Source organism: Sorex fumeus, unplaced genomic scaffold, assembly GCF_029834395.1.
Source record: "Sorex fumeus unplaced genomic scaffold, SorFum_2.1 ptg000061l, whole genome shotgun sequence".
In the NCBI taxonomy this organism is placed as follows: domain Eukaryota; kingdom Metazoa; phylum Chordata; class Mammalia; order Eulipotyphla; family Soricidae; genus Sorex; species Sorex fumeus.
Window position 1 is genome coordinate 20,094,726 of NW_026606118.1, and position 15,488 is coordinate 20,110,213.

Below are 15,488 nucleotides of genomic sequence, written 5' to 3' on the forward strand. Positions count from 1 at the left end.
TTGGCAACATCCTAACAGAGAATTATTTCTGCTTCAAAGTACAGGGTTTAAGAGACTGGAAATAAACAGGGAGTAATTTGGCATAGACTGATGCTGCTGAGAGAGAGAACTAGCAGGCTGGAAGAGTTCTCATTGTTGGGTTTTCTCAGGGGAAGATAGAGAGAAGAAATAATGTGACAGATCGTCCCAGTGAGTTGGCAGACCCCAGTCATTTGAGACTATTCCCATGAAGGACAAACTGTTTCTGCTGCTCTCATTCTGTGCATACCCTGCTTCTCCAAACATACACATCAACAGCATTCGAAAACCTGAGCAGGACAAGTAAAAAAGTCATGTATCTATCATCTGCCTAGCCTGAGTCATAACTAATTTCTATGAACGGGAGGAATGTTCCTTCTAAGGAGATTACAAATGACCTGTTCATGGATATCAATGCCTGGCAGAACAGCCCATCAGTGGGCAGCCCAAAAACAGACAGATCTCAGTATCTCACTGTCTAGCCACAGGAGTATGCCCATGGGTACTGACACTCCCATGACCTTGGAGAGCTATCTTCTTTGTCTCTAGACTTTCTCGACCATCAGCTTGAGTCCAGTTATGTAGAGCAGGACTTGTCAGTCATTGACCACAGAGTGCTTCTCTTTCACAAGTGTTTTGGAGAGAGCCAACTGTGTGCTAAGCCTTAGATGCAAAGGATCCAAACAGAAATATTTCCAACTCTCCAATCCTGATGCTTAGGAGTGGTTAGTGAATGGTTATGCAGCTAAATTGATGACAAGGGTTGATGACAGGATCTGGGTGACGAAGTAGAATCATCTCCTGTGGAATGTATGGAAGGTAAGTGGGACAGGTTTAATTAAACAATTAAATGGGCTTAATTAATCATACACACCCCATTTTCTAACCTTTCTGAAAAGGAGAGTATTTAGACTCTCTTAGCATATTGCAAAAGCCAAAATATTGGCAAGTAGAAGTGATCCACCTTTTTTGATTCTTTCAAAGCAGAACAATCCTCATATTCCAAAGTATCCTACTGGGACAGACACCAAGGGACAGGTACTGTATTTCCCATAGAGGTAAGTCAATTCATCTATCTTCTCTCTCTTCCTGGAGAGCTGGTGAGAGGGAGTGTAGGCAATGAGGAGCAGATAGATATACAGGCTAGAAATCAGGCTGATCTGGGCAAGGGCTGAACATTTCTAACCCTGAAGGGCAGCACAGGGAACGTCATAAATCAGACCCAATATCCTGGTTACTATTTCCCCCATCAACAACCACCCCTCTTCTCTCTCTCTCTCTCTCTCTCTCTCTCTCTCTCTCTCTCTCTCTCTCTCTCTGTTCTTCTCTCTCGTCTCGTTTCATCTCCTCTCCTCTCCTCTTCTTTGTGGGGGAAGCCACTAGAGGGAGGGTTTGGGCTAGTAGTGCTAAGGCTTTGTCCCGGTTCTGTGCTCAGGAGTAACCCTGACTGTGCTCAGGGTACTATATGCAGTGTAAGAGACTGAACTGAGGGTGGTTGCATGAAAGGCAAGTGTCTTATCTCCTATACCATCTCCCTAGCTCTCCTGCTCCAAGGTTTTAACCAAAAAGCTAGAAGACATTGCAATTAAGCCAAAATGAGTTTTAGGAGATTGGATCCTTTGGATTCTGGAACAGATCATCTTGAGTCCGCCTCACTTCCTGGGCCAGAAGCAGAACTTCTTTAATAGGGTATAATTGACAACTAATTTATACTTAAAGTATCTGGGAATAACTTGATATCAATGCATTTTATGAAGTGATTCCCACAATCAGCGAATTAGCACATCTGTGTTCCCTCACAGAGATACCTTACTGAGAAAAATGAGACTCTAAGATATACTCTCCAAAATTTCAAAAGACGTGATATGGCATTATTTACTACAATCACTGCTGCTGTTAGATCCTTGGAGCTTATTTATCTTGCTGCCCTCAAGTCTTCTTGGGAAAGAGATCAGCGGGGCATGTGAGTTTGCCATCAAGCAGCATCAATTTTAATATCAAGCAGACTACTACAGAGACACAGTGGGGTCTTGAGTGGCAGCAGGGGTAGAGAGGAGACCAGCTAGACCTATGGCCCTGAGAAAACCAAGGAAAATAAAACCTTGAATAGATCCACCTCCAATTTCAATGATTGATGGGAGTAGAGACCTATGAAAATGAGTTTTAGGGAGAGCAGAGCAGCCATATTGGAAGCCCCCGGCACCTCTCTGGTAAGAAGTTACCGGAAGTTGTCTGTGTACATGGAGACTTGCTTGGAGTAGCAGAGAAGAGAGAAGACAAGAACGACCAACCCAGAGAAGGAAATAAATTCCTTGTTGCTTGTTTTTGAGCCAGATCTGGTGGTGCTGGGGGCTAGTCATGACTCTGTTCTTAGGAATCCTTCTCCAGCAGTGCTCAGGACACCGTGAAGTGCCAGGGATGAAATCTGGGTCTTGACAGACAGAGCATGTCCCCAGCCCTCTGAGCTATCACTTTAGTCCCTGTAGCTAATAAGTTCTTGAATCAGCTACAGGATGTCACTAATGAGATCAGATTTCCAGTGATTTTTGCTCTTTTACTTGTATGCACTATTAGGATTTTCTAAGATGAGTTTAAATTATTTAATTGGAAAAAAATTATCATATTAAGATTACTCTATGAGCTGAATCAATTCTCTTCCTTTAAACTTATGCACAATCTATCTCCCACTATTAAAATTCCCAGAATACAGAGAAAAGAATAGCTGTGTTTTCCCTGAAGTCTCAATTTAGCAGGAATAAATATGATTTGCCATGTCTAGAGCCACTTCTAGAGCTTAGCGCGCTCTCCACCTCCTTTGTTCCCCAGAGATGAGACAAGCTGTCATGAGTCTTCATTTTCTACAGAGCTAACATTCTTTTATAACCAGTCCTTATTTATATTTCTCAACCTTTACTGAATCTCCTTATTAGGTAAAGATTCATAGGATCTTTACATTAAAAAAAAAAGCATAACAGTAAGGAACGGAAAGAGGGGCAGATTCAGCAATTGTTTCCTTGTTACTCTTGTGATCTCTGCAGGAATTCAAAAGCATAGTTCCTACTTGACATTCCTAGTGACCTTTAACTAAATTGCCCATGACATTCAACAACTAAAAGTCAAAGCTCCAAACAAAGAGGTGGAGCAAATTAAGCACAGAGGGTCCAGTGTATCCGCCGTCTCTACATAGGCTCAACAGCAGCTGAATGGCCTTGAGGTGAGCAAAATGACCCAGAGAAAGGAACCAAGTCTTAGTAGATCAAAGTGAGTTCTCAACAATGATGAGGAGGAGGAGCAGGAGGAGGAGGGTGAACAGAAGAGCTTTCTGACCCAGGATTTTGGGTGGAAAGGAAGCCAGAAGCCATCACAGAGGAGGACCATGTTATTTTTTTTTTAATCAGGCTGCCCCTTCTTATCCAGACTGAGACCCTTTTATTGATGCTTCTCTGTGACCATTCTTTACCCACTTCCCCCAGATCCTTAGGGATGAAAGAGAGAGTCCGTGCAGGCTCATAACTGAGTGCAGTGAGTTTGCAACCAAGGAGAATGTTTTTCTTTAGAAGCTACTTCTTCCACACTCCAAACTGCAACTTGCCCTGTTGCTGCCCATACTTTTGCAAATTGATCTTTTCCCCTCTAACATCCAGACCCACTTACCCTGTGCTGTCATCCTCAGCCTGGATTGTCCCATTCTTCAGACTGGCACGTTGCATTTTCCTAGGACCAGAGATAAGCACCAACTCTTCCTGTCTGTCCACTCCCACCAAGTTCCAACACTCAGGCGCTGTTTTCTAAGAGGTGGGCAAGTTCTGGCTCACATCCTTCATGAAACCTTTCTCAAGCTGAACACGTTTCCCTCTCAAACCCTAAAAAATGTATGTAGCTGACCCTTTTTGCATATACCTGACCCTGGAATTATCCCTAAAAAAGATCTCAGTTAGGAGTGATTTCCCACCTTGTGGATCATTTGGCTATGTCTGGAAACTAGTTTGAGAGTTACAACTCAGGAGAAAGAATGCAACTAGCATTAGGTGGGCAAATAGGAGAGATGCCAAACACTCTGCAATGTTCAGGTCAGTTGCACAACAAAGAATCATTCCAGTTCAAAATGCTAATCATAGACCAGAAGACACTACAGGGCGCTTGCCCTCCAGGAAGCCGACCAGAACTGAATCACCAATACCACTTATAGTTTCTCAGGCACTGGCAGGTGTAATCCCTAAGTACAGAGCCAAGAATAAGCCCTGGACACAGCTAAAAGTGGCCCCCAAACAAAATCAAAAATTGTTGGTCATGTTACACTTGAGGGACCCTGCTCTAGAGGTAATCTTTATTGGGCCCGGAGAGATCTATCCAGTGGAAGCATTCTTGAGTTTATTTTCCACCTATCACTCAGACAGCCTCTTCTATTGAAAAATAGAAGAAATTGAAGAGCACAAATGTTGATATAAGCTCATACTGCAGATGACAAAGCTGAGGGCTCCAAGGGAGATGCAGCAAAGGACAAATGAATGAGAAGGCTAGAAGGTCAGAATTTGATGTTTTCTTTTACTAAAACTTTTTACCATTAATTTATCTGGTAGGGATTTTATGCTGTAAAGGTAAGCTGACAACACTCACTGTGGTTCATTCTGTTCTATGTTCTCTTGTCTTCAAAAAGAAGCACAACTTCAGATTTCTGAATCATTTTGAAAATATTTTATGTCTATATCTTTCTGCATTAAAAACACTAGTCTTCAATACACACGATCATACTTGATTTAATTCTGTATTACCTTCTCAGGAGACAATTCACTGGACTCGTTTTTACATATTAGGCTATTCAATGTTGTGGTACAGAGCCCAAACCCTATAGGACCAAAGATTCGATTCTACTTTGGAGGAGTCAATCATCTTTTCAACTGTAGTGATAAAAACTCAGTTCAAACTTAAATTTGACCTCAGTATTTTAATTAAACCTCAACTGACAGTGAACTTGATGCTTTCTGACTGGCAGATTTAATAGAATTACACAGAGTCAATACATAGAACTTTAACCATAGAAAATCAAGGCAAAGGAAATATCAAAACCCACCAAACTTAGTAATGTTTGATGCAGAAATTTGCTGTAAAACCATGCCTACAAACTAATGAGCATAGCTTTTTCCTCATAAACTTTCCTCTTGTCCCTTGGGAATATCCTGTCCCATCTTTTCCCATTCAGCCTCATCTCTTTCCCTAGATAATAAATAATCAGCTCTCTGTGACTATGAATTGGGTCTAGGTTCTAATTAAAATTTGAATTAAATTTTTTGTCTGACAATTTTCACTTCATATTATTTTGAATATGTAAAGTAAAGGCCCTCCTGTTGTTCATCGATTTGCTCGAGCAGGCCCAGTAATGTCTCCATTGGAGACTTTGTTGTTACTGTGTCTGGCATATCGAATACGTCACGGGGAGCTTGCCAGGCTCTACCATGCGGGCGAGATACTCTCTGTAGCTTGCCGGGCTCTCTGAGAGGGGCGGAGGAATCAAACTCGGGTCGGCCATGTTGGCTGCATGCAAGGCAAACGCCCTACCGCTGTGCTATCGCATTTTGAAATTCATCCACAAGATTGAGTATCATAATTCATTCCTTTTTATTAAGTTATCACAATTTAATGGGGACAGAGAGACTTAGGGGTTTAAGGCATTTGTTTTTGTCTTACATGTAGCTGACTCTGGTGCAATCTCTGTTTTCCTCAGACAACCATCAGGAGTGACCCTGAGTGCAGAGCCTGGAAGTATCCTATGAGTACTGCTGGGTATGACCCCCAATTTCCAATTTCTTGATTTATTTCCTATTTAGGAAATTTTGGGATGTGTATGTGCATGTGTGTGCATGTGTGTGTGCGCACGCATGTGTGCATGCTTCTTAACACAGAACAGTCTCTTCTAGTAATCATTTCTGTGTCTCTCCCTAATTCATCTGTCACCATATATGATGATCAGTTTTATGAATCAACTTGGTTTATTGCTACTATTAATTCAAACACAAATTTAGATGACAATATAAAGGAATTTTGTTCATGTGGTTTAACACGTGCAACTCTTTGACTTTAAATAGATGTGGTTACTCTCCAGAATAAGGGTGGCTTTATTCAATCAGTTAAAGGACTTAAGGGCAAATCCAATTTCTGAAAGAAGAAATTCTGTCATAAATCAGAAAGATCAACTCCTGCCTGATTTTTAGATTGCTGGTCTTCCCTACAGTATTTTTTTTAAGAGTCAACAACTTTATTTACACATTTCACAATGTAGCACTGTAGCACTGTCCTTCTGTTGTTCATCGAGTTGCTCAAGCGCGCATCAGTAACGTCTCCATTGTGAGACTTGTTGCTACTGTTTTTGGCATTATAGAATACGCAACAGGGAGCTTGTCAGGCTCTGCCGTGGGGGCGAGATACTCTCAGTAGCTTGCCGGGCTCTCTGAGAGGGATGGAGGAATCAAACCCAGGTCTCCCGCATGCAAGGCAAACGCCCTTCCAGCTGTGCTATAGCTCCAGCTATTCACAATACAAATAAAAACTGCTGGTGGTTTTTTTTCCACTTACTATCCCCTCCAAAACTATCCTTTTTATGATGAGACAGCAGAGCAAATCTCCCTCTAATGCTGCTGGAGAATACCCAGAGTCACAGCATCATGATCTCCTGCTGACGTAAAATAAGTGACAGGAAGTGAATAGAGGGAGAGAGATCGGCTTCCTCTTTCCTTATCTGTTTGAGTCATTCCAGGCACCATCATGGGATACACAGGTGGTCTGATCATTGGAGGCCCCAGGTATCATTAGCATATGGACTCCCACTGGCGGCCTCATTCCAGGATTAGGTCCCATTGGCATCCTCCCACAACACGAAGCCTCATCACTGGCATCATGGAAAGGCCCACCATATCGGGTACTGGCATCATCCCAGGAGCAGGAGGACCCAGGAGACTGGCAGAGATGGGATCATTGGAGGAAGAGGAGCAGAGAATGGAGTTGGAGGACTCTTGCCTTGTTGAAATGCAGCAGCTGTCTTGTCAGTCAGGCTGTGGGCTTGCTCCATCCATTTCTGACAGTAGGCTTTCACATTCTCTGTTTCTTGCCACTGCAGTGAGTCTTTCTCACAGATGGAGAGTCACGTGTTACAGTAGTCACAGTAAAACTTGGGCATGATGCTCTGCAGGGCATTGAAAGTTTCTTCCCTGCTTACCGGAAGTAACCTTCCCTACAGATTTTAACATTGCTAGAGTTCACAACACATGTGTCAATTCCTTAAATACATCCATATCTCATATGTATAAATGGGTCCAGTTGGTTCTCTTTTGCTAGGTAATACTTAAGTATTGTACCATACATTGTACCAATTATTCATGCTCTCTTTCTTCCCATTCTTTTCAGTTTTGTAGGATTACAATTCATAATATTCCTTTACTATTACTTGAAGAGAATCTTGCATGGTTAGAGAGATAGTACAATAAGTATGGTGTTTGCCTTGCATGTGGCCAACATGTGTTCAATTCCCAGCACCACATAGGGTTCCCCATACCCCAAGAATGATTCTTGAGCATAAAGCCAGGTGGAAGCCCTGGGTATTGCTGAATGTGGTCACAAAAAAAAAAACTGTACAAGAAAAAAGCAATGATAAAGTGAGTCTTGCAAAATAAACCAAATACAAGTTAAACTCAATCCTACAAAGGTTCCCTGTCCCTGTCCTCCTGTTGTTCATTGGTTTGCTCGAGCAGGCCCAGTAACGTCTCATTTGATTAGGGAAGACTTGGACCTTGAATTGAAAATCTGTTACTATAGTTGTTTGTTCCATAAGTCTATTTGGAAGTATTTTAAAGTAATATAATCTGTATGAGAAACACGAAAAAACAATATTAACAATAAATTCAGGGGTTAATGCATCAGCACAAATTTCAAATAAATTTCTGAAATTTATGATGATGGAAAAATCAAGTAAAAAAAGAAGTGTGGTAGCTCACAGGTACTATAATTCATTCAGCACGACCAACTATAATCAGGGAGAAGCACTCGACAATTTTTGCACATTTTGTGATAATAGCTTGAGGAAATTTCATTTTCTTTTTTTTTTTCATAAAAATGTCCAAGATTCAACATTCAATTTGCTGCAACCTGGATGAAACTGGGAAATGTCATATTAAAGTAAGCCAGAACCAAGGAAAACAGGTTACAGGGGAACTGACCCACCGTTGAAAATTTGCCAAAAGTGTATGGGGGCAAAGATAGAGGAAGGGTCACTAAAACAATAATATTTAGAAATGATCACTCTGAATGAGTCAAAAAGAGAGGGACAGACATAGAATGACTGCACTAATTTGTGGAATATAAAATATCATAATATGAGACTAACACCTAAGGACAGTAGAAGGCCCAGGAAGATTGCTTCATGGTTGGAAACCTGCCTTATGAGCTGGGAGAGAAGGAAGCTGGGATAGAGAAGGGCCCACTAAATCAATGATGATTGGAGGGATCGCTTGGGATGGGTGATTTGTGCTGAAAGTAGATAAAGGACCAAACATGATGGCCTCTCATTATTTGTAATCTGTATTGCAAACCATAATATCCATAAGTAGAGAGAGAAAGTAAGAGGACAATTTTCTGCCATAGAGGCAGGGGAGAGTTGGTGGGGGGAGGGATATTGGTGGTGGAAAATGTGCACTGGTGGAGGAAAGGGATGGGTGTTCAATCATTGTATGACAAACTCAAACATGAAAGTTTTTAAACTGTATTTCATGGTGATTCAATATAAAAAGGGCGGGGGGGGATGATCATTCTGGGCAAGAACTGAGTTTTGAAAGTAGGTAAAGCAATATACATGATAACCTTTCAGTATCAGTATTGCAAACGATAATGCTCAAAAGGTGAGAGAGAAAGAATGAGAGAAAGAAAGAAGAGAAAAGGATAAAGATAAAGAAAGAAGAAATAAAAAAAGAAAGGAAAGAAAGGAAGGAAGGAAGGAAAAGAAAGAGAGAGAGAAGTGTCTATCATAGAGGCAGGTGGGGCATGGGACATTGGTGGTAGGAAATGTACACTGCTGAAGGAACAGGTGTTTGAACATTAAATGACTGAAACACAACCACGAACAATTTTGTAACTGTGTAAGTCACTGTGATTCAATTATATAAATAAATAAAATTGAGACCCAAAATTAATTAATTAAAGTAAGCAGAAGGATGGACAGATGCAGGATGATCTTATATCTGGCATATATAATAACTGGACAGGGAATTTCAATGATTCACACTGTGGGTACATAGATCACCCTTGGCCCCAGAGCACAAGGAGAAAATGGACAGAGAAGGAAAGAAATCAAGGGGAAAGTGGAGAAGAGAGATGCAAAGCAATGGGGGCTAGGGGACAGGAATATGCAGGAACATGAGTGGTGTATAGGAGTGGTATAATTAAACATCCAAGCCACAGAGTCAACAACCCTGAAATCATGAGATCCAAACTTAAACAACCAAACTTGAAAAGGTGTCTGTCATGGTGTATGCTGGGGGGTAAGAGGGTCAGGGGGAGAATCTGGGAACACTGGAGGAGAGAAATTGACACTGATGGCAGGATCGATGTTGGAACACTCAATGTCTAAAACTCAGCTATGAATACCTTTGCAAATTATGATGTTTTAATAAAATATACGTCCAAGATACCTGTACCAGTTTGTCTCCATATATAACACATCCATCTGTAAGAATAAACCTGACCAGAGGCAAGGTATTATCTCAGATAGGAAATTTACCTTTGCTCGAGTAAGTAAGGGTCAGGAAAGCATGTGACGGTCCACGTGTTATTAAATATATTAAGTATTTTAATGAGAATACTTTTTCTGTGTTAAAAAGTAGATTTTAAGCTATAGCAACAAATTATGCATTAATGTAGAGAAAGGAAAACCTTTCATCAGTCAAGTCTCCTTAGGATGTCCACAATCTCCAGGATAAGAGAGTTTGACTATGTATAAGAAAATTATACTCTTCTATGCTACAGTATTAGCAGGATCTGAGCAGTAGCACACAGGCAAATAAATAGATGCATAAGCGCATGAGTATGTGCTCATTTCAAAACTGAAATTCTAAAAATATGGCACGTAGATACTGACAATTTTATCAAATATTGATATTCACATTTATTAAGTTACTCCTATGTAAGGCACTTTTCTAAGTGATTTTCCTGAGTCATCAAAGCGTCTTAACCCTTTTCTGACTGTCCCACACACAAAGCCTCTTGGTAAATAATCCCGTTCACACCATAAAGAAAAGTTCCTACTTCATCCTATTTTATTTCTTCTTTAACTCCAGGAAAGCAAGTCTCCTTGCCTTAAATTTTTATGAACTCGATCTCCTTATCATTTTTTTTGGACCCTGTCCTGTCCTGTCATGTCCTCCCATTGTTCATCGATTTTGCTTGAGCGGGCTCAGTAATGTGTCCATTGTGACACTTGTTACTGTGTTTGGCATATCGAATATGTCACAGGTAGCTTGCCAGGCATTGCTGTGCGGGCAAGATACTCTCGGTAGCTTGCCGGCCTCTCCAAGAGAAGCGGAGGAATCGAACTTAGCTCGACCAGGCCGGCCACTCGCAAGGAAAACACCCTACCACTGTGTGCTCCAGCCCATTCAACTTTATTCTTTCTTAGAGTTTCTTGTACTCCTTCACAGACTGATTATGAACCTCACTTAAAACTGTAACTTTTGATATTGTTGCTTCCAGTAATTATAGTTGAAATAATGACTATAATGGTAATTAAACTTATAACTGGGTTTATGGTGGTCCACAACTATTCCTTTGCTGATGAATTTGACAAGGAATTCTTGATTGCCTGTACAGGTTTAGCCTATTGTTATTCATATCACCTTTTATTAGATTTCTGATACTTAATATGAGTGGATTGGGGGGTATTCAAGGAAAGTAACTGTGGCCTCGAGCCGTTTATGTTTACTATTATCTACGGGATATTTATATCATCTGACACAGTAGGTAACAACAGTCAGACCTGTCTCTGCTCATAAGTCAGCAAGGTGAGAATGAAAAAAATCCGAGAAAGTCATAACACAATAAAATGTGCTGATGTTTAAATAACATTTTCTTTATAAATATGCCATTGCCACTCACATCTGTCCCTGAATTCCTATGGATTATTTTCCTCCTTTGGCTCCATTCTCATATATATTCATATTTCTCTGAGTGTGCTTCCTTTTTCCATTGTATTTATTTTACCCAGTCAGACAAGATACAAGATCGAAGTGGATACTTTGATAGCATAGTTCCATAACACAACCTAAGTAAATACCTTGGGAATGACAAAACTATAAAGAACTGTGAAGGATGCTCTCCGCTCTTGCCTTCTCTTTAGATGATAGGATGAAATAGGTTTGAGAGCAATAAAGGAGAGCTCATGACGCCTGTTAGTTCTGGACAGAGTGTAAGTTCACCTGAGTAGTAACTGAGGATTTGGGGGAACAGTGTGTGGGAAAAGATATATTTTTTTGTTCTTTTATTGTTAATTCCTTCTATGCACCAGGAGGACATCTAAAGAAACATCCCTTAGCAGTAAAACATAAAGGGTTCCTCGAGGCCACAGTTACTTTCCTTGAATACCCTCAATCCATTCTGATATTAAGTACCTAAAATTCTAATAAAAGTCTTAAAAGTAAAAATGTAGATAAAAACGATTTTCTACTCTTTTACTTATACACTGAGGGAAACATACTATGTAACTTAAGTAAATAATGACATCAGGGTTTAATTTTGGTTTGGATCAAAAAAGTCCTTTCCTTTTTTGTGGGAAAAGACTCCCAAGCAGTGCTCAAGGTGTCCAGGAGAAACTGCCAGAGATATTAAGTCAACTGGGCAAGATGGTTTAATGGGCATGAGAATTCAGAGCTGGTGAGAATGCAGTGACCACTGCACCACACTGGAGGTTTATGGTGACCTCCAGGCTGAAACTGGTGATACATGGGGGGCCATAAGATACATAGAATAGAACTAGGACCTAGAGCATGCAAAGATTGAACCCATGACATTTGTATTATTCAGACTGCTACATTCTTTTCTTTTGGGTATAAACTTGTTTTTAAAATACACATACATTTGTGGTTAGTTCTGACCACTGACCCGTCCTCCTTACCATAAGTGTGTGTGGGGCTAAGGGTAGGTAAGATAGAGAAGAGACAGCTATGACAATGATAGCCGGGAAAGATCATGCTGGACAAGATCTGAGAGTTAAAAGTAGGTAAAGAGTATGTCCCTTTCCTGCACTAGGAGTGCGCGCCCCTCTCCCGGCTCTGGGCCCCCTCAGCCAGGAGACTGGAGGAGACTAGGGGAACACCTGCCGGAGTTCCGCTGGAATGCCCCCCACCACCTCATCGAGGCGCCACCCTCCTCTGCAGGTTTCTAGGTCAGTACCTTGGAGGGACAGCCTGGGGGTGTGGCCTCCACCATAAGGGCGTGACATCCTCAAACGTGGGCGTGGTCTTCTGTATGGCAGGCGGCAGCTCACATGGCTGCAGTTATATTCCCCACTCCCAGCACTCTCAACTCACATCTCAGCCTTTACCACCTAATTCTGTGGAAAAAGTCCTGGTCGCCTCAACCACAATACAACAATAATCCACTGACTACTCCAATTCCAACTAAAGACCAGTACACAAGAAACTGTACAAGCCCAATATAAAAGAGCATCTCCTCCAAACGCTTCATAAGCCACAGAACAATGCCTGATAGGAAGGTCAGATTCTAAAACGAGAGAGGGTGACCACCATCAACCGACCTTATTCAGAATCCTTTTGCACGATAAGAGGGAACGGTGCTAGTGAAATCCAAGGTTTTACCTCTAGACAACCACAACAGCATGAAGAAACAGTGCAAATCTCCACAATGAGGAGAGGACGAAGAGTCTCAAATCCTCAACAGGGTTTACCCACAAATATGCACTCTCCAATAAAGAATTCCAAGATGAAATGCTGGGGATGTTCAAGGAACTACTCAAAGAATCAATGGAGGAGACATCCAGAAAATTAAAGAAAGAAATGAAAGAAACAGTGCAATGGATAGACGAGAAAATACAGGAAGAAATGAGAGCAGAAATTTAAAAAAAAGCTACAAAAAGAAGTGTCACAAATAAAGGATTCGGTAGATGAAATTAAAAACTAGTGAGTGCTCTCAGCAGTCAAATGACTCCAGCTAAAGACAGGATCAGTGAACTTGAAGATGAGCAACAGAAATTGCACAGGGAACAACAAACAATGGGAAAAGACCTCAAAATAGCTGTAAGGTGAATCAGAGACCTAGGGGATGACTCCAAGAGGAACAACATTAGAATTATTGGAGTACCAGAAGGACAGGGAAGGGCAACCCCAATGAAAAAGCCAGAGTCAAAGAAATCATTGCTGAAAACTTCCCAGAGTTAAAGAATGCAGACATGCAGATCCAAGGAGCCAGAAGAGTGCCAGTTAAAAGAGACCCTAATAAAAACACTCCAAGGCATATCACAGTCAGAATAATGGATGCCATGGATAGACACACAATACTGCAAGCAGCAAGGTAAAGAAGGACATCACATACAACGGCGCACCCCTTAGATTTACAGCAGACCTATCAGAGAAAACCCGCCAAGTCCGAAGACAGTGGTGGTATATAGCGAAAAAACTCAATGAAATGAATGCCTCACCAAAAATACTTTATCCAGCTAAACTCTCACTCAAACTCAATGGAACGATACAGTATTTTATAGATAAACAACAGACCAGGAACTTCAGAGACTCAAAACCAAATTTAAAAGGAGGAGTAAAGGAGCTCCTGCAAGATAAGAAAGAAAACACTTATAAGCACAACCAACCCCTATAGAAAGATGGCACAACCCCATGACTATAACCTCTCTCAATGTCAATGGTCTAAATGCACCAATCAAGAGACACAGAGTGGAAAAATGGATCCAGAAACTGAAACCAACATTCTGCTGTCTACAAAAAACTCAACTGTACAGTCAGAGCAAACACAGACTCAAAGTTAAAGGATGGAAAACAATCCTGCAAGAAAACAGTTTCCTCAAAAAAGCTGAGGTGGCCATACTGGTACCCGACAACATAGATTTCAGGTTGAAAAAGATTAGAAGGGACAGCGAGGCCATTTTCTATTTATCAAGGGATACGCACAATAGGAAGAAATCATACTTTTAAATGTATGCACACCTAATGAGGGACCAGCTAAATACTTCAAACAACTGTTAACAGAATTTCACTGTCACTGTCACTGTCACTGTCCTCCCATTGTTCATCGATTTGCTCGAGCGGGCCCAGTAACGTCTCCATTGGAGACTTTGTTTTACTGTGTTTGGGATATCGAATACATCATGGGTAGCTTGCCAGGCTCTGCCATGCGGGCAAGATACTCTCGGTAGCTTGCCGGGATCTCCGAGAGGGGTGGAGGAATCGAACTCGGGTCGGCCATGTTGGCTGTGTGCAAGGCAAACACCCTGCCGCTGTGCTATCACTCCAGCATCCCATATGGTCCCCCGAGCACCACCAGGAGTGATTCCTGAGTGCATGAGCCAGGAGTAACCCCTGAGCATCGCCGGGTGTTACCCCCCCAAAAAATCCTAGCACTTCCTTCCTTTAACAGAATTTAAGGAGGACATTCCTAGAAACACAATAGTAGCCAGAGACTTCAACATCACCTTATCACTTCTGGATAGCTAAACAAGAACAAAACTCAGCAATGAAACATTGGCTTTGAAGGAAGAAATAGAAGAGAGAGAGCTAATAGATCTATACAGGGCTTTACACGCCCAAAAGAAAGAATACACATTCTTCTCCAGTGTGCATGGAAAGTTTTTCAAAATAGACCATGTGCTTGGCCACAAAACATCAAAAGGAGTTACAGAAAGAACACTGAGGCAGCAAAACATACATTGTTTCTTTACATCTGCAGGCCAGTAATCTTGGCCTCACCTTTCACAAGCTACAAGCACTTGGATTAGCACATCAAAGACCAGTCTGCTAGAGTTTGGAATCTACATCTCAAAGATCAGCCTGCCTTTAGCCTGGCATCTACATCCCCAAGATCAGGCCTGGTTTAGCACCTGGGATCTGCATATCTAAGACCAGCTAGGTTCCTGTGAGATAAGGGAAGCTGCCTCCCACAGCAAGACCACTGTGAGATAAGGGAAGCTGCCCCTTATTTACTGAAGACAGGTGAAGGGGAGAAATGTTCAGTCTCATCCAAGCTAGTCAGGACACACTGGAAGGCTGCTTCTAGGACAGATTCTCATTTAGCAGATCAACCCACCCTAGAACAGATTTCCCTGGATGTGTTTCTCCTCTCCTTGTTCGACCAACATATAAGCATACATAATATAAATCATTTTGTATGGACACAGTAAGAAATACTTTAAGTTCATAGAATTGCTCTCCTAGGGTCATCTTGATCTCGGACTGCAGTGCTCAGGCCAG

At 41.5% G+C, this 15,488-nt stretch overlaps 1 pseudogene; it reads right to left on the reverse strand.

Annotated features, from left to right (window-relative positions):
* Positions 1–6,641: 6,641 nt before the first annotated feature.
* Positions 6,642–7,189, reverse strand: LOC130034729 (U1 small nuclear ribonucleoprotein C-like; annotated as a pseudogene).
* Positions 7,190–15,488: the final 8,299 nt, after the last annotated feature.